The sequence below is a fragment of the Gymnoscopelus braueri genome, assembly GCF_963280865.1.
Source record: "Gymnoscopelus braueri genome assembly, chromosome: 22".
NCBI lineage: Eukaryota > Metazoa > Chordata > Actinopteri > Myctophiformes > Myctophidae > Gymnoscopelus > Gymnoscopelus braueri.
The window spans coordinates 25,015,100-25,036,036 of NC_137624.1; positions in this window are offsets into that span (position 1 = coordinate 25,015,100).

Below are 20,937 nucleotides of genomic sequence, written 5' to 3' on the forward strand. Positions count from 1 at the left end.
AATCTGGCATGGTTATGAGCAATGTAGGCCTACAGCATCGCTGTGCAGTGTATTTACAAGCTCACAACACATTGTACCGAGATGCGTTGTTGTCAGCTTTTAGGTCTGCTATTTTTTGCTATTTTTGAACATTTCAAATAATGTTGAAACATTTTTGAAAGATTCTGAAAAGTTTCAAAACTGTTACATGGCCAAAATAGGGATGCCAGGTTGAAAGTGGTAAAGTGAGATAATTTGTGCATGTAAATGTAGGGACTGACTATAAAAAAACCAAATAGCTTTATGGCTATTTTGACCATTCATTAATGATTCATCACCACAGCAATGAGAACAGTTCAAGACATTGAATGTTGTGTATTACCAGACCATTATTACAGAGGATAATAGAACTGTTTTTTTCTGTAACTTTCATTTCCTACCCGGGATTCGAACCCCCTGCATGAGAGATCACATTTCTACTGCTCAAAGAGGCATGTGGCAGTCCCCGCTTGGCCGGGGGAGATTTTGCACTTATGAGCTTCAGGCAGCACTACTTCAACCAATAGCTGTCCTATACCCAGACACCAGGGTCTAGATTTTGTCAGCGGAAATGCAGGGAGACCCCCTCCAAACGATCCAGACCTGCTACAGCAGTTATATTGTATTAACATATTCTACTAGACAGATTGTTTAATATGACTTAACCAGATTGTACATCCTTCCTGAGAATCTTGTGAGCTAGCTATCTGTCATGATAAGTGAGGGCATAAAGCGTGAGGCCCTCACATATCATTTGTGTGTGTAATTTGCGTACGGTGTGTTACAGTATGCTGGGAAATTCATGTACGGTAATATTGCAGCAGCAAAACATTTGACAGATGGGCCTTTCATTATTATTAGGAAAGAAACTCCATTCACGTTTGTTCACTTCAACTACTTCAAAATTTAAATGAACCTTGTTTGATATAGTTTAAAGAAAACATGCTTTTATTTCATTATGGTAATGAAGCAAACATAAATGTACACATATTAATGATTTGGGTTAGTCTAACCAAAGTAGAATAAGCTAAAACACTAAACTTTATTATGATCCCAGTGCAAGTGTTGACGGTGAACATAAATGTAGGTGCCAATAATAACTTCTGTCAGCTGTTTCATGTTATACCCCCTGCAATGTGTGTTACAAATTCAATCCGCAAAGATGGCACTTCTCTTAAAATAATGACCTGAACCGCAAATTAACAATCATAGTATGTAAAGTAGATAGAGGACATCTCAAAGTGGAAGGGCTGACATGCACTGCGTAGAATGTAATGTAAATTGGAAGAGACAATCATTATTACTCATTACAGATAATGTAGTAATGTAGAATCAAGGGCCAACTTTTAGAGTATATGATACAGCACATAGTACTTTGTGTATGTTAGAAGGCAGTTATATTTGGACAAAAACTAATTTCCAATATTCTTGTAGTTTATAGAATGTTATTTGTCAATAGTATTTATTTCTTTTTTTCAGTGATGTAAATCAACTTGCTCCTGCATGTATTGAAGACAAGTGTTAGTTGGTCCCATTCCGTTTTTACGTCTGTCTTTTTTGTCATTTCTTTTTGTTTTGTTTTTTTAAAACGTTCTTTTTTTTTATTATACTTATTTAGAATTCTGGATCTTATTATACAGTTGATAAAACTAAGGAAAAAGAATGAAATACATGCATTACTTTGTAAATAAATGTGTACATAAACTATAAAATACTTGCAATAAATTTAAACAAGAGTTTTGTCTAGTCTGTTTCAATTTCAAACTTATTGATTGCAGCACAGCAATGTGATATTTAGCTGAAATAAGAAGCCAAAGACTAAATCTTTGAAAGCAGACTATTCTCATATATGTAAAGAATTTGTTTGTTTACATAATTCATTTTAGGAAACCAAACTGAGAAACCTTTTGTCATAGCACAGGCAGCTTCGTCATTAAATACGTTTCATGTGCAACAGCTAATTAGATTAGATTTTCTCCAGTGTGTCTTTACTCAGCAGATAATCCAAAGGATTAAATGTCTGCAGTCTAGCCAACCCCTCGTGAGAGAGAGAGAGCATGTGTATGTACATACATACATACATACATGCGTGTGTGTGTGTGTGTGTGTGTGTGTGTGTGTGTGTGTGTGTGTGTGTGTGTGTGTGTGTGCGTGCGTGCGTGCGTGCGTGCGTGCGTGCGTGCGTGCGTGCGTGCGTGCGTGCGTGCGTGCGTGCGTGCGTGCGTGCGTGCGCGTGGGTGTGCGTGGGTGCGTGTGCGTGCGTGCGCGTGGGTGCGTGTGCTTGTGTGTGTAGGTTTGATCCCAGTTTCTTGAGTCTTCACCTCAAAGTCTTCCATTTAAATTTGGTTAGTCAGTTTTTATTATGTTAAATAACACAACACTATTTGTTATTTAGTTTAGAAACGTTTTAATATGTTTTACACTCATTCACATTTCTGTCAGACTTGAGCTGTAATGGAATCAAGTAAAGCCTGTGGATAATGGTCTCACCATTTATCCATTCTGTATGGAGCACTCACAATAGCCTATGTTTGATAGCACTTTAATGGACATATTGATTTGTGAATCGTGTCCTGATATTGTATGTATGTACTACTGTATGTGAAGGATATGTTACATAGCCTACTTGGAGGTAGAGGAAGCAAATCATATAATGTTTAAAAAATATATATTTCAAGATCTGAGGGTCAACTGGAGCATGATATGACCTGGTAGAGTCACAATTTTGTAAGCATAGACTGTGTGAACAATGGAAACCGTATTAATTAATTTATGGAAACTTTATCAATCTGTGAGCAGAGAACTGTGTTTCTCCACACTATACATAGACACATAGAGCATCTCAGATAGGGCTCCATTGTGGTACAGAACAAAATGTCATGTTCAAAGGAAATCTGAAAGTTTTTTGCACTGCTCATCTCCCATCCTACTGTAACTTGACCTCTGGTTGTATCTCACTTTCTTGTTCATTCCCAAATGATTCTGTTTCCTTATAATGTTTCCCTCTGTTGCTTCTGCTCATTCACAACCCTCCTTCACAAAATATAATGCCTGATTTAGCAAGTGATCGCATTTAGATGAAGTTGTGAGCTTGAAGATCTGCTATTTTCGTCATGTGATGCGGTCATACGACAGAGCATAAATTAGGCATAACTCTTCCGGGCCCTTTTACTTTCCTTTCCATGATCCCCGTCTTCCCGTCTCCCTTCAACAACACTCCTCCAGTCTCCCCACCGGCCCAATGGCCAAACACACTGACCCAGCCTCCCAGTTTTCCCTTTGATGTGAGTGATGTGACCTCTGTGCACCAGATGCCCCAACACCGCCAGTCTTATCCTCTCCAAGAGTCGGCGGCGGCACACACAGCAAGGCCCAGTCATTAACCCCGTACAACCCAGGCCTTCTCCTCACTGCTTAAACACATGATGTATTGGGACACCCACCCCCACGCATCCCCCGGTTCACCCAAACATGCATGTGTGGGCGAGGAATGATGATGCAATAGGCTCTTTAAACATTTGAAGAACGGGTCAGCTTTTCAAAGGGAGGGCCTCGAACCTTTGGCCACTGGTTCAGTTATCATGGTCAGTGGTTGAAAGCGTGGCGATGTGTCAGGAGGAGAACAAATGAATGTCTAATGAATGGAAAGTCCAAATGATGAATGGAACTTTCGCACTGGTACATAGCAGGCTTATTTGGATTATGAGTGTATATCTTCGGCGAACCCAGAGTGATAGGGTTAGATAGGATGGAAAGAAAACAATCCACACTTGAACCAACTGATTCAACGTGATGAATAGCAGCTCTATGTAAGGTAATAATTGGCTATGATGCCATGAAACCCAACCCAATACAATCACTCAGAAATAGTGCTAAATAAAATATATTGTCTTCATACTACAGCATGTATCTGTTGGCAAGACCCAACTGCAGTTTACTGTAGTTCCTTCCAGCACAGCGAAAATTAAAACAAGTCAACCTAGAGTAATGATGAGTCATGGCCTCAGTCAACCTTAAATCTGAAACCTAAACAAATCATAGTCTGGGTATACCCCTTATGACAAAGGAGAAGAGCGCAAGAACAAGAGCATTCCTTGGGGTAGAAAAACGAGGGAGGGGATTACTTTATTAAGATGTACTGAAACGCAGCTTGCCGAAGATGGATGAGCACTTCACAAAGGAGGATTTTCAGAGAAACAAATCCATCTCGTGCTGGAGTCACAAACATCTGCTTTGAAAAGTCTGTCCAAGTGAAACTGTTGCAACTTTGGAGCTTTTTCATTATGGACTGGGAGCCCACACTGACACAATTTGGACAACAGGCTTAGACCACCAGTGTTAAAGGGCTCTGAGCAGGGGGAAAAAATGAAGAGAGACAGAGAGAGACAGAGAGAGACACAGAGAGAGAGACAGAGAGAGAGAGAGAGAGAGAGCACGCAGAGAGCTCTTTAAACCGTGGGACTGCTTCTCCATACCTAGTCAAAGTGGGCTTACGTTGCAATGGACACAAGGAGGCTAAAGGCTAATTTACACTTTATTGTACAAACTGACTGAAGTGTCACTTGACAGAAATTATATTTTTATATATCAAAGTGTAACATTTACAATGACATACTTGTACAACATGTAATTTGACTGAAAACAGACCTATTCTTGATTGGCACTTGTCAAAAGGGTTGTGCAAAGTATTCATTTGCCTTCAAGCTCTGGTGGAGCTCTACTACAGTATTTTGTCACTGTCTGGCAAAAAACAAAACCTCTCCCCTTTCAGGAAGTGGAAAAAAGAACCTGTGTTCCAATGGATAAAATAGTTATTATTTAGTTACAAGTTCCATTATACCTTTCATTGGTTAAATATTTATAAAACCCACAGACAGACCACTTTCATTGGCATCCCTATTTTGGGCATGTCATTATTATGAGAAAATCTTCCAAAATGTTCATAGTGAAAATAGCCGATCTACAACACACAATCTACAACACAACGTGTCGCATCACGACACATTGTGAGCTTGTAGATCCGTTATTTTCGCTACCTTTGCTCAACTGTTATATGACAATGTAGGGCATAATTTATGAAAAGTTGAAATATGGAAATACAAGGTTTCTGCCCGACATTGACACTTTGCTCTAAGTTGGTAGATACAGTAAAAGAGAGTTTCTATAGCTGTTTGAGGCCTGGCCTGAGACTTCTAGTAGGGTGGCGGACGGGGTCTGGAATTAGGAGAGCCCTCCATCAGATAACACGTTTTCTGGTTCATGTAAAGACGTCCAGCACATCAACGGAGACATGCATCACTGTGATGTGGCTTCAGCATCTGTGCACGGCGGCTCTTTGCGCCTCCACAGCCAGCCAAGGCAAAGCGCTGAGATGGGAGAACAGAACCTCTCCATCTCCCACCATTCAGTCTTTCAGCACCACTCCTGGCCAGAGTGCTGGGGATAGGGTGGGGGGTGGGGGGTGGGGGGGATTCTGCGGGGGAGGGAGATGGAGATGCTGGGGTGTTGATAGCGTGAAAACCAGAGAATGTCACAGTGCTGGGAGAGCATGGTAAAACGCTGTACAGCCTTGTCCGTACAGTAGCAGCCAACTTTCAACTGTATTTCTTTGCCAGGGTGTTTCTGTAAGTACATGGCAGAGCTTTAAGACTAACACGTTACGATACAACGCTGACAGAAAGATATGAGCGCATAGGGGAAAGGGGTGGGAGTCTCAGCGCTCTTTTATCGGACAAGAACCATGTATGTGTGATAGCGGTGAGGAAAACAGTTGGTATTACTTAAACGAATATTGAGAGATCCCGTGTGAATCTGAGCCAAATCAATTTACACCAACCAATGAGGAATTCTCCTGCGAATGAAGATAGTTCTTGGCCTAATAGCCAGTTTGGTATGGGATAAATACTGTACTGTACTAACTATAGGAAATATATAGGTCTATTAATAATACCCAAAGGCATCTTGATGGACAGCCTTTTTTAATAACAGCTAACATTCATCACTGTTTGATTTTTAACATTGTTTTCATCATACAAAAAGGGTTCAAAGTCCTAGAGCGACAGGCCATTTTTTAACAAACAGGGCTGCCCTTAACTCCTGCTCTCCGAGGAAGAGATAACCAAGAGTGAGTAAAATTATAGCATTTGCTCGGGAAGGCAATCATATCAGATTTGAATGTATGGTTAACGTCGGTGGAGTCCCATCCATCCTTGTCACGGGGAGACTGGGCAGGATAGGCCGCGAGGGTTTTCGGTGTCTCAGCTGAGCCCACTTGGAAAATGGTCTCCAGCTGTCTCATCATTAGGGCTGATAAGGCACCATGGCCTGGCTTCAAGTCTGTGGGAATTTGAGTTACAGACAGTAGGTACAAGCAAGTACAAAACAGCACTCTCTTAATGTCCACCTGGATACTCCTGGATAATGTGCACAAAAATGGAACCAAATGGACCCCTCAGGGAACCCACTCTCACTTAAATAAATTGTCCTCATTTTCTGCATCCATATTCACCAATAGCCTTATCTATTAATCATACATCTATATACAGTATACAAAGTATGTCCATGGGTTTAGCATTGTAAATTATTATTAAATAATATTAAACTAGAAAAAGTGCTCCTCGGAGCACAGGTCTCCGCCAGGTCAGGTAGGTTATTGTGGCCTCCTGGTGGCACTATAATAGGCCAATGTGAAAAGGGTGCCATTTCTTCTTAGGCCTTTCAATCAGACACTGCATTCATGATTTGAGGCATTTTGTTCCAAAAATGTGTTTTGCAAAATTAGACCTGCTGGTGGCGCTATAACAGGCCAATGTGAGGGTGGCATTTCTTCCTCGGACTAGTGGGAATATGCGTGTAAAATTTCACTGAAATTGCATGCTGCGTTCATGATTTGAGGCATTTTGTTCAAAACAAACCAATCCTGCAAACTTTGGAAGCCAATCTTAGGCAATCCAGATGGAATATGGGAAATCGGACAGATCCGTGTTGATCACATGACTATAGAGATACTGTGTACCGATTTGTGTGATGTTTGGAGAAAATCTGGCCTCCTGGTGGCGCTATAACAGGCCAATCTGAATAATTCGGGCCAGATGTTCTGAATTGGCATCCAGGTAGTGTGTGTGCACAGTTTCACACTGACCGGGCCAGCAACGGTGCCGGAGATTAGCTGGTCACTGACAGAAGGACACACACACGGACACACGGACAGGGTGCAAAACATACTCTCTCACCATGCCTTTTGGCCTGGCGGAGACAAAAATGGGTTTTGCACAAATCGGCCTCCTGGTGGCGCTATAACAGGCCCATGTGTCCCAACATTTGGGGCAGAGGTTCTGAATTGGCATCCAGGGATTGTGTGTGCACAGTTTCGGAGCGACCGGGCCAACCGTACCGGAGATTAGCTGCTAACACACGAACAGGACACACGGACGGACGGACGGACAGGGGGTAAAACATACTCTCTTGCCATGCCTTTCGGCCTGGCGGAGACAATAATAATTATTGCAATAATACATATTGCTAATGCTGATGCTGGTTTGATTCTTCTCATAAAGTCAAGTCTTCCTCTATGTTATATCTGGAAGTGGCTCTTTAGGCTCAAATTCATTAAATAAACAAGTGTCAATTAAGGTTACACAATGGATGTTTTGGCAACTGGGGTATTTAGCTCATTAGTATTTAATTTTGGGTGTTACTTTTTCTTTAAGGTCTTTGTCTTGGAGAGCTCTTGGAGAGCTGTCAATACAACAGTACAGTATGTCCTTGTAATAAGATCACTGATCAGACCTAATCCGATACCAGCAGGACGCCCACGGCGTAAGTAATCTGGTCACGCAAAGCCATCAATTGAGCACAATAGTGGCAGGTATGTACGATGCCTCATCACAAAGACCCTGCCAGTTGCTACTGTGTTCTGCCAACTACTGGGAAATGTTGGCTATTACCCACAAGATATCAGACCTGCACAGCTGATCCGTGTTGATCACATGACTATAGAGATACTGTGTACCGATTTGTGTGATGTTTGGAGAAAATCTGTAAGAGTAGTATCAATTAATGTGTTTTGCACAAATGGGCCTCCTGGTGGCGCTATAACAGGCCAATCTGAAAAATTCGGGCCAGATGTTCTGAATTGGCATCCAGGGGGTGTGTGTGCACAGTTTCGCAGTGACCGGGCCAACGGTGCCGGAGATTAGCTGGTCACAGACAGAAGGACACACACACGGACACACGGACACACGGACAGGGTGCAAAACATACTCTCTCGCCATGCCTTTTGGCCTGGCGGAGACAAAAATGGGTTTTGCACAAATCGGCCTCCTGGTGGCGCTATAACAGGCCCATGTGAAACATTTGGGGCAGAGGTTCTGAATTGGCATCCAGGGAGTGTGTGTGCAGACTGTGCACAGTTTCGGAGCGACCGGGCCAACGGTACCGGAGATTAGCTGCTAACACACGAACAGGACACACGGACAGACGGACGGACAGGGGGTAAAACATACTCTCTCGCCACGCCTTTCGGCCTGGCGGAGACAATAATAATTATTGCAATAACACATATTGCTAATGCTGATGCTGGTTTGATTCTTCTCATAAAGTCAAGTCTTCCTCTATGTTATATCTGGAAGTGGCTCTTTAGGCTCAAATTCATTAAATAAACAAGGGTCAATTAAGGTTACGCAATGGATGTTTTGGCAACTGGAGCATTTAGCTCATTAGTATTTAATTTTGGGTGTTACTTTTTCTTCATTGTTTTATTGCTTTCTATGTATGCCCAATTTTGTTGCAGCAATGCAAAATACACCTCTGTCCATATTCTGTCCATCTACTGTAAGTGTTCTAAATTTTTTCAAGGTCTTTGTCTTGGAGAGCTCTTGGAGAGCTGTCAATACTACAGTACAGTATGGCCATGTAATAAGATCACTGATCAGACCTAATCCGATACCAGCAGGACGCCCAGGGCGCAAGTAATCTGGTCACGCAAAGCCATCAATTGAGCACAATAGTGGCAGGTATGTACGATGCCTCATCACAAAGACCCTGCCAGTTGCAACTGTGTTCTGCCAACTACTGGGAAATGTTGGCTATTACCCACCAGGATATCAGACCAGCACAGCTGAGCATGGGTATGGGTGCTCGATAAGGAGCTCTGTAGCAGTTGGCATGTGAGGGTGGCATTTCTTCCTCGGCCTAGTGGGAATATGCGTGTAAAATTTCACTGAAATTGCATGCTGCGTTCATGATTTGAGGCATTTTGTTCAAAACAAACCAATCCTGCAAACTTTGGAAGCCAATCTTAGGCAATCAAGATGGAATATGGGAAATCGGACAGATCCGTGTTGATCACATGACTATAGAGATACTGTGTACCGATTTGTGTGATGTTTGGAGAAAATCTGTAAGAGTAGTATCAATTAATGTGTTTTGCACAAATGGGCCTCCTGGTGGTGCTATAACAGGCCAATCTGAAAGATTCGGGCCAGATGTTCTGAATTGGCATCCAGGGAGTGTGTGTGCACAGTTTCGCAGTGACCGGGCCAACGGTGCCGGAGATTAGCTGGTCACAGACAGAAGGACACACACACACGGACACACGGACAGGGTGCAAAACATACTCTCTCGCCATGCCTTTCGGCCTGGCAGAGACAAAAATGGGTTTTGCACAAATCGGCCTCCTGGTGGCGCTATAACAGGCCCATGTGAAACATTTGGGGCAGAGGTTCTGAATTGGCATCCAGGGAGTGTGTGTGCACAGTTTCGGAGCGACCGGGCCAACGGTACCGGAGATTAGCTGCTAACACACGAACAGGACACACGGACAGACGGACGGACAGGGGGTAAAACATACTCTCTCGCCACGCCTTTCGGCCTGGCGGAGACAATAATAATTATTGCAATAATACATATTGCTAATGCTGATGCTGGTTTGATTCTTCTCATAAAGTCAAGTCTTCCTCTATGTTATATCTGGAAGTGGCTCTTTAGGCTCAAATTCATTAAATAAACAAGTGTCATTAAGGTTACCCAATGGATGTTTTGGCAACTGGGGCATTTAGCTCATTAGTATTTAATTTTGGGTGTTACTTTTTCTTCATTATTTTATTGCTTTCTATGTATGCCCAATTTTGTTGCAGCAATGCAAAATACACCTCTGTCCATATTCTGTCCATCTACTGTAAGTGTTCTAAATGTTTTCAAGGTCTTTGTCTTGGAGAGCTCTTGGAGAGCTGTCAATACTACAGTACAGTATGGCCATGTAATAAGATCACTGATCAGACCTAATCCGATACCAGCAGGACACCCAGGGCGTAAGTAATCTGGTCACGCAAAGCCATCAATTGAGCACAATAGTGGCAGGTATGTACGATGCCCCATCACAAAGACCCTGCCAGTTGCTACTGTGTTCTACTGGGAAATGTTGGCTATTACCCACCAGGATATCAGACCAGCACAGCTGAGCATGGGTATGGGTGCTCGATAAGGAGCTCTGTAGCAGTTGGCAGATCAATACCCTGCCTGCAGATTAACAAACCAAAAAAAAGCAAAAACTCCAAACCTACAGAGACAACATGGCTACACAACAGGTCAATATGTCTGCAGCAGTATGGTGCTATCAGGTTTTGGGACAGCAAGTTGATTTATCATGCATACTGATGCCAACACACTTGTTAAATATGAAAGAAGGAGCTATTCATAATTTTGACAAAGAAATGACAAGAATTATATATGAAAATCTATCAAATTTAAAGAAACATGGTGGAACCAAGTATAAAAAATCGTATCATATAAGACATGTTCTTTGTATTTTGAACGTGCTGTTTAATAAAATTACACATGCTGAGCAAACTTAGCAGTGTTAACCGTGTCGCTCTGCAACACGATCAGCATTTTATTTGTAATAGTTGCAGAGCTGAACATTGGTTTGTTTTCTTTGGCCATGTTTTAAAAGAGCAGGCTGGAATGGGGTACATCAAAGATATCAGCTCATTCTATGAACACCAGTTCTCAGTCAATACATGTTAGTCTCCAGGGGTATTCAGAGTTGCTTGTATAGAAGGGTATTGATCCACTACCCTCCACAAATGCAGGGGTTTGGATGCTGCATGCTCTCAGAGGGGAGAAATGGGTCTGGACCGTCTGTGTGCCGATTTACCTGCCCTTCTCTGTCTGTCTGTCTGTCTGTCTGTCTGTCTGTCTGTCTGTCTGTCTGTCTGTCTGTCTGTCTGTCTGTCTGTCTGTCTGTCTGTCTGTCTGTCTGTCTGTCTGTCTGTCTGTCTGTCTGTCTGTCTGTCTGTCTGTCTGTCTGTCTGTCTGTCTGTCTGTCTGTCTCTCGCTCTCTCTCTCTCTCTCTCTAACCCCCCTCTGGCCCTCTCTCCCTCTCATACCACTCAGGCTAAGCAGTCTCCACATGCAGCACCTCCATGGAAGCTGAAGTGTGACTTGATGCCATCAATAAAACCATCGTCTAAGGTGGACCTCCATCACATCCCCGCACAGTAAGATGAGCCCTCTGTGGCGAATCACCTGGATAGAGGCAGACCCTTGAATGAGACAGACACTCAATAACTCACCAGTATGTTCCCTTAGATCCATACCAGCCCGTGTTTCTACTTTTTCCTTCCATGTGTTCTACTCAGAGTTCTCAGTTTATAGGGAACGATATTTAAAGAAAAAGGGGACAGAAAAGTGTACAGATTTGATCATTTGAAATGTTATGGATAAATGGCTCAGGAGTATAGAAAATGCAAAATGCCAGGATGACAATGAAAGAATAGGTCTATGAAAAGGGCAGGGACGTAGAAAAGACCTTGAAATTGAAATGGCTAATGAGCGGCTGATGAATATGGAATTATTTTGTTATTTGTTAATTGTACAATAGCAAACATGTCCAAAGATTAAGTTAAAGGTGCATTACACAGATTGGTAATCTAAGGATTACAGGGTTTCTCATGTCTATGAGTCTTATCCCTGACAGATTGTTTGGTTTTTGTAACAGCTTATTATCACCTTATTCAAGAGGGGTCACAGTGTGCGCGTGTGTGTGTGCGTGTGTGTGTGTGTGTGTGTGTGTGCCTGCGTGTGCATGTGTGTGTGCGTGTGCGTGTGCGTGTGCGTGTGCGTGTGCGTGTGCGTGTGCGTGTGCGTGTGCGTGTGCGTGTACGTGTGCGTGTGTGCGTGTGTGTGTGCGTGTGTGCGCGTGTGTGTGTGTGTGTGTGTGTGTGTGTGTGTGTGTGTGTGTGTGTGTGTGTGTGTGTGTGTGTGCGCGTGTGTGTGCGTGTGTGTATGGGAGAAGCTTTAAAACTGCTGGTGGTCTTTTTCTTTCTCGCACTTGAAAAACAAACTGGCCCTTTGTCAAGATAAATGCTTGCTCTCTGAAAGACTAATTTCCATGCACCTTTAAAAGATCAAGTGTCAATTTGGCATGAGAAAAGCTTTTGTAATCTATGGTATACTCTGAAAGGATTTTGTTTTCATTGTGCTTTCCCATTAAAAAGGTTTATTTGGCATTTTAGGCACATTCTTCTTCCTAATTGTAAGACTGTTGCATGTCGGCAACAGGCCAACACACCCCTCATCATGGCAGGTATTGGTTAATGGTTAGCAATGCTAAGCTAATACTTGACAGATGACAATAACAGTATGGACGAGATACCATGGTAAAATATCTTAACTGAGAGCCCTATCAAGACAGATGAGCTTGGCTGGGCCATCAAGACAGTCTAGAGGCTAGACAAACTGATAGGACAACAGACAGACACCATCAATGATAGAGAGGACAGTGGATGCCAGCCACCAATACAAGTCAAGTGGTTAATTGTAATCTCTGGATGTCATTTAGATTTATTTGGTCTGGTCTTGGTTACACTTTATTGCACACAGCTGCATATATTACAAAGAATGTTTCACACCACAAGTAACCAAATGACACAAGTGATCAGGATTGTCTTTATCCAAGAGGTTCAACAACCTTCCAACAACAGCAAACTGCAAAAACAGAAACCCCCCCCCACAACAGCTTGTGGCTGAACAGCTGTTATATAACCTAAATGCTGCAAATATAGAATCTAGTTATTTATTGAGTCAGTTATTGCCAATAGAAGTCAGTGTAAAAGAATGATGTTACTGGTCTGCTTAAACAGTATATCCACTGCCCCGTCAACAATGTATGCCCTTTCTGGTAGAGTGTATACATTCCATCTCTCTCCCAGCTTCAGACTTCAGGTAACCTACTTCTGCTGTGTTTGGGCTGGGGGAGAGCGCTGCTAGACCCGGCTTTGGTCCAGAATGTAGACGAGATGGATGGGTGTGTGACAGCACTCTCCCTTTGCTCCCTCTATGGGAGGCTCCGTGCGCGTGCATGTGTGTGTGTGTGTGTGTGTGTGTGTGTGTGTGTGTGTGTGTGTGTGTGTGTGTGTGTGTGTGTGTGTGTGTGTGTGTGTGTGTGTGTGTGTGTGTGTGTGTTCTGGCTGTATAAACTCACCCAGAGGGACCCCAGGCCTGGGGGAGATAAAGACCTCTCCTAGAATGTAAACACTCTCTGAAGTGGCGAGAGGGGCAGCTGTAGTTCTACACACAGACATTTGAAGAAATGCAATCCGGAGGTCAAGGTTAAGCGGTACAATCTTTCAGGGCTTGCTTTCCCTCTTGACCCATCTTTTTGACGTTGGATCTACACTGAAGTCATTGTGCTGAAGTGCTATACTGCTATACGCCGAAAGAAAATTGGGGGTGAATGAACGGAGGACGAGAGCGGTTAAATGTCGGTACTGGCACTATAAACTCTGCATAAAAAGGGGAGATTTACTTAGTAGGCCTATATTCAGTAAAATCCTCAGTATTAATTTAACTCTCTGAGGGTGTACAAATGTATCATTTGTACAGTCTGACAGAAAGGCCTTATTCTTGAAGTGAAAAATAAAAATATCTGTAGACTTGACCAAAAAAATATTTAGAGCTTGTGGTGAGCCCAGGATACAGATTTAGGGTTGCAGTCACATTATGTTAGCCTAGTAAACTATTTGTTTTCTTACTTCTTTCCCCTGATAGATGCTTTCAGATCAGTCTAATCACAAAAATCACTTTGACCTTACAACAGCAACAATGATAGATGCCTCTTTGTAGGAGACAGACTATATTGTATGTCAAGTTGGTCTCCCGCCATCAGATCAACAGGAGAAGGCACTTATCTTCATTGTTATCCCCACTTTTGTGTCCTTGTTGGGATTGGGAATTGCTCTGAAGTGCCATTCAACCTTCCAGTTACATTCCCAATGGAGCTATGCTTTGTGGATTTGCCACATTGGTATAAGACCTGACAGAGGCCAGACAAATGCCTTCTAAAGCAGTTCTCACACTTTCAAGATCTTTCAAAAATCTTCAAAAATAGTAGATGTACAAGCTTGTATATCTGCTATTTTTTGATAGCCAACACAATAATCTAAAATGACACAGGTGCTTTCCCGGTTTTAATGGGTTAAGTCTAAGGCAAACATAATGACTGACACGCCAAAATGAGCTTGTCATACAAACATTTTGCCCTTGCAGAGACCAGACTGTAACAGCCTTTTAGTTTGAGCCAGCACCGGCATGTTTTTGTGAGGTAAGCAAACAAGCTACAGTACATTTACCACAGGATAGAGTGAAAACATTATGTATGAACGCTCATCTTGTTTTAAACCTAATTTAGATTTTCAAGAGAACAACATGATGCAGCGTGTGTGCAGCAATAAATGAATTAGGCTTTATGCAAATGGTCCATGTCTTATTCTAAATGTATACACATCGCTGAACATAAACTGTTCCGTGTAAGTGACCCAATCACGTCAAGTAGCCTACAAATCAAAAGAGATTTTGCTAATGTTTATTTGTTTTGGTTCATTCTGAATTTAAAATGAGTTCTAAACAAACTATCAAAACAAATAAGCTGTCAACACATGTAGTAATTCTTATGAAACCATAACGGCTACAGTGAAACAGCTGTGTAAAATCTCATGTATGGGGGCACCCTGATGGCTCTACCGCAAAGTGTGCATACCATATAGTCACCAATCTGGGAACCCATTTGGGAAAAAAAGGAGAAACATTTATTTTTGAGCGGTATAACTGCTCCAATAAGAGGGTTTAGGACCCATCCGTGGCGAAAGTTTTTCTTTCCGTCGTGAAAATTTGTCTTTCGCTGTGACGCCATGCTGTGGAAAACACGCCCATAGGCTAAGCTCTGCAGGACGTGCTGTGATTGGCTAGCGAGACACATGATGAAATTAACTTCAAACTTCGCAGACGCGCTGTGATGAAATTAATAATAATTTAAAAAATGTAAGCACGTCACTTCGCAGGACGTGCTGTGATTGGCTACCGAGATGCATGATGAAATTAATAACTCATAAATAGCACCGCTCACTTCACACTGGGTGTGATTTTTTCTTTGTGTTTTCCTCTGCACCACCCTTTTTTGTGTAGAAACAGGAACTTGGTTTGGCTCCTCCCCTTTCTTAGTCCACTTCCTCACGGGTGCTTCTGTTTTTATTCCTACTAATTGCGAACGCAGCGGAAGGAGGCGCGCCTTCGCAAGTGGAGCTTACTATGAAACCGTGCTCGGGTTGTGTCTCTCTCTGTATCTCTGTGTGCAGTATGTGTGGCTCAAATCCTCTGTATCTCTGTGTGCAGTATACTGTGGCTCAAATCCTCAGCCCTGTGTGCAGCCAAGTAAATGTCCAATATAGACGTACCATACATCAAATGAAAGGTCTTTGAAAACTGAACACACCTGTCAAGGTTGCGTTTAAGCCCGCCCCTTCCCCCGGAAGCCACGCCCCGGAGAAGGCTCCTAAAAACTCCCCATTGAAACCCCATGTTAAATGAAAAGTGCCCGAATCGCTCCGAAACTTTTTCTACCCCCCCTAAGTGGGGGTCTACGAACAAATCGGGCTCGGATTTTGGCTCCGCCCCCCGGAAGTGGGTGAAACAGGCACTTCAAACACTTTGTTGAATTTTTTTTTTGTGAATTTGTATTTTTCTAAGATGCTCCTTTTAACGCAGAATGTTTTTCTATTTTTTATATATTTTTTTATTGGTTACTTATTTTTAGATGATTTCTTTTCATTATTATTTTTTTTTTTTGGCGTTCGCTTCCCGCTTTCGCGCGTCTTACTTGTAACAACACTACATGTTTAAGGCAGTGGTGCAGAATCTGTCTTGAGAGATTATATAGTCACTCACAGACCTAAAAACGATCTGATATGACAGAGAGACAGAGACGGAGACGGAGACGGAGACGGAGACAGTGTGATACTGTCATGATCTGTGTCTTGTTCTGTCTCCCTGTTTTGTTGTCTTGTTGTGTCCTTGTTTCTTTTTAGTGTTCTACTTTATAGTTGAGTGCCCTTCATTTTGAAGTAATGTCTTCCTTGTTTGTTAGGGTTTTACTTTGCAATTGTGCACCTTTATTATTTTGTAGTGATGTCCTAGTGTTTCCTGTTTTTCTTGGTTAACCGTTAGTTACCTGTCTTGACTCACCAGTCCCGTCATTAGCAAATGTTGTTCACCTGTGTCCTGTTAGCTGCCTAGCCAATCCTGTGTTAGTTACCCTTTGTGTTCACCTGTGGCCTGTTAGTCCCTGTGTCTATTTAAACTCCCCTATAACAAAGCTTGTAAGTTCCCAGTTTGTCATCATACTGTATATCACATGTGTATTTAGTTGTTTGCTCCTTGTGTATGCTTGGTTCTTGAAACCTTGTCACTATGGTTTTTGTAATTAAAACCTCTTGCATTGATCTGCTCTGCATGCACCTGTCTGTCCTGCACTTGGGTCCTAAACCTCCTGCTTCGCACTGTGACAGATAGAGGAGAGGGACAGGGCGAGAGGGAGGGAGCCTATTTAACCCATGCAATAACCCAATAATGCTGGGAGTCCAAACCTGAACATCGACCCAACAATGCGTTTCCCGGCAACTGATAAAGTGGCACAAACTGCTCGTTATCTACTAAAGCAGATATGGCTTAAATAAAAATCCCATTTATATTATACTCTACAGCCACATACCCTGACAGAGTGTAGGGTTGGACAAATTACTAGGCATAGTACCTGCCATAACTAAATGATGCCCATATCACTCAGTTTCTGTTCAAGTCTAAATCAAATGAATACAAAATTATTAAAACTGGGTATCGGCTGTATATGGCCAACACTGGATTCCCTAGAATCTGCTATAAGCAGTATTGTAGTGCTTGGTATCTACATTTTGGTGTTCTGGTAGTGAATCCATTTCAAAACTGTGCACATCCACTATTGCTATTCCCATGCATGGGAAATCTAACTTGACAGTCAAATGCAGCAACTGAAGCTATCAATTGACACTTGAAAGATAGTATGACAGGAAAGTTTCAAGAGCACCTAAAAAAATGTGTAGCTCAAGAAGCCAAGTAAAATAAATATATGGTCATCTACTTGCTATTTGATGAAAGCTCATTGCACTTTATCACCTAGAGCAGTGATTGACAGGTACAGTAGGCTACTTAAGGCTATACTGTATGAATCTGAGCTCTGAAGCTGATGATCCAGCACAACTTCACCTATTAATAAGCTATACTTCAGTGTACGACTGTGTTGCACCGTGGAACTAGCAGATCGTGATCGTAATCTTTGAAGATTTTTGAAAATATCTTTTAAGATTATTTAAAATGTTTGCCTAATGACAAACCCAAAATAGGGAGGCCATGGTTTAATGTGGTTAACAAGGTGCCTGGAATGATCATGAAGACTTGAAAACTATAGGAACAGCATTTTGTTCAAACCAATACATTGAGTTCAGCTACCTCCTTGTATGGATGGTGGTGGTGCCACTCTACTGTGTTGTGTTGTGTTGTGTTGTGTTGTGTTGTGTTGTGTTGTGTTGTGTTGTGTAATTGGCTGTTTTGAATGATCATGATCATATTTTGAATGATCAATTTGAGCAATTATTTTTGATTTCTTGTCCACCTTACAACATGAGTTACATCATGGCAAGGTAACTACACAACCCAAACCTCTACTATAGTGGTCTTGTAGTTCTATACGTTTTACTGTAATTATTTGGTTCTCATGTATTAAATAGGAAGTTCACAGCAGCCATGACTCATAAAGATATATCAATGAATCATCCACTTATGTTTTTTGTCTGTGCATTATGACATACTTTAATTTGACAAAAGAGCAATATTTAAGTTATTTATACTAGTCCATACCCGGTCGACGCATCAGTGGGGGGTTATGCGCACATGATCTGGCAACCCGGGAGGCAGTTCGTCCCATAGCTAGGCAGGCCCGTAACCATGGCGACATTCTTTTACACAAAAACGCTAATAAATAGCTGAGATTTGGTGAAATCGAAAAACGGGTTTTGCAGTTCCATGCACATGGTAATGGTCAATGGCTGTGTGGAATTTCAGATCAATTGCAGGAGAACCGGGCAGAACCAATTTTGGCCTCACCACATTTTGGTCTCACTCAGAGGTTTCTCAAATTATAGGAGGATTGCTATGTGGCACAAATGTTATTCGAATCTCGGCCAGTCAGTTAAGCCGGCGGGTCGGGTTAGCCAATCAGGGACTTATACTGGCTTAGCGGCGCAAACGTGACGTGACGCGCCGCTAATCCGTGAAGGCGGCGATTTGGGTTGGCCAATCAGGGAAGGCGATGTCATAGGATCTCCCGAACACACAGATAATTTCTGCCTCTTTCTCAGACCCACTAGTCGACATATTCAGATATTCGGGATTTTTTAGTTCTGAATTGCCATTTGGTTCTGCATATATGAGACACGCACGCTGACAACGGTCGGACAGACGCTGTCTGAGTTATGCCAGGGACGAATTTTGTGTGACACACAGACGCACGCATGCACGCATACACGCACACACGCAGACACACACGCAGACACACATGCAGACACACACACACACACACACACACACACACACACACACACACACACCCCCCCACACACACACACACACACACACACACACACACACACACACACACACACACACACACACATAGAGTTAGACTTTCCATTGTAAAACTTTAAGTTCAATATTTCCAAAAATATAAAGCATTTCCAATTTGTGAAATATACTTACTGTATGTAGGTTCTTCCATGGCCTACTGTCAGCGTGCATAAGAAATGTGGCGCTGAATGTTCCAGCGGGTTGCGAGATTAGCCAGGGACACAAAGACAGACATGCGAGGCAGGAGAGATCCATTTCTAGATGTCTTGTCTCCATCACTAAGGAAAAAAGGTAGTCATGATCTGTGTTGTAGATGTTTACTATTATTATTATTATTGCTGCTACAGTGTCTAAGGAACTAGAACAAAATATTTGTATTCTTATGTATCCGTACACAAGATAACAATAAGGAAAATGTGAACACTTATGGGATAGACATAGGTCGGAGTTGCCTATATAACACATTGTTATGGAATGCTCAAAGCTGCATCACATCATAGCTGTTAAATTCTGCAACTACGAACAGGGATAGGACAAATAAACGGAACACCCCATAATACTCCGGTTGCATGCAACTATACAGAACCACAACAAAAGCCTAGAACCTCACCCTTAATGACCCATTGTGAACAATAGAACACTGAAGCGTGTAATGATTTGGCAAGAACTTTGAAAATATTGTGCATGTAGACACGCACAAACACGACATATACAAGCACTTGTGCGCATGTGTAAGTGTACCATCACCGAGGCAGTGTTTGTGTGTACAAAGAATAACACACTTAACAAGTACTTAACAAAGTACCTTCTGCTTGGTGAGAGTGCTCTGAAAAATGAAAGGAGGCTGGCAGGCATTGCGGGTAATCTTTGCCCTGGGTCCATCTTTATTATCTTGGACAGAGGACAGAAGTGGATCCTTAGGTAAAAATACCCATGCCTGTTTCTCATCAATGTGCTTGTCTTATCTGGCATTTGAATTACAGTTGAGACGAGCAAGTGGATAATGGATGGGTCCGAGGCTGACTTTGTGTCTTCGCATCAAACTTTGTTTATACTCTCTTTGCTATAGATGATGACTGTCTATTTTTGTTCAACTGTTTAATGTCATTATTCATTCATTAATTTATTTGTAATAAATTAATGAATATATATAACAAATACGAGCATTTGTTTGCAACAAGCATCTTCTGTGTTCTAAACTTCCTTGAATTACTATATTCACTGATATGTACTAAAGTCACATAACACATAAAAAGGCATCTTCATTCACACTAAATCTCTAAGAATTATTATTGTCAGCAGTGAAAATGTACAGTATGTTTTATAAAGTAAAATGGCATGCTGAATAAACTTTATGTTTTGTCCTTTGAAGTTATCAGTTAAACTAAAACTTCTGTTTATTCACCACCATCTACTCCGAGTCTCCGACAAAAGACACAAATGGCTCTAGGACATATTGAGTGCATTCTCACCTATTGACAAATGATGGGGTCTGTAGCTTTGAAATGCAACCGATATCAATCCAACACATAGAGAGACATGGGACAACATTAGCTGGGTTTCAAAGCGACAAGGTGAGAAATTGAAGCTCACAGCCTGCAATAGTTCCACTCTACTAAACTATTGATTTTGTCCCTAGCCTTTCATAGGCTCTGGACACTCTGCAGACTTTGGTGGCACTCCACAGTGCTCCTCTGGGAAGCAGGAAAAAGGATGTCATCTTTAAACAAGAAAATGAAATGTGTGGCATGTCGGTCAGGGGAACACCTCCAGAGTATTAGTAAACTTTTGACAGGTCTGTGACCATATCCCTAAGCAGCTACAGTCGCTCAAGTGCAAAGAGACAGAGATGGAGAATAATTATGACTATTGGGACAATAGTCGTAATTTCTTTCTTTTTTAATACTTTCTTTTTATTATTTTATTTTT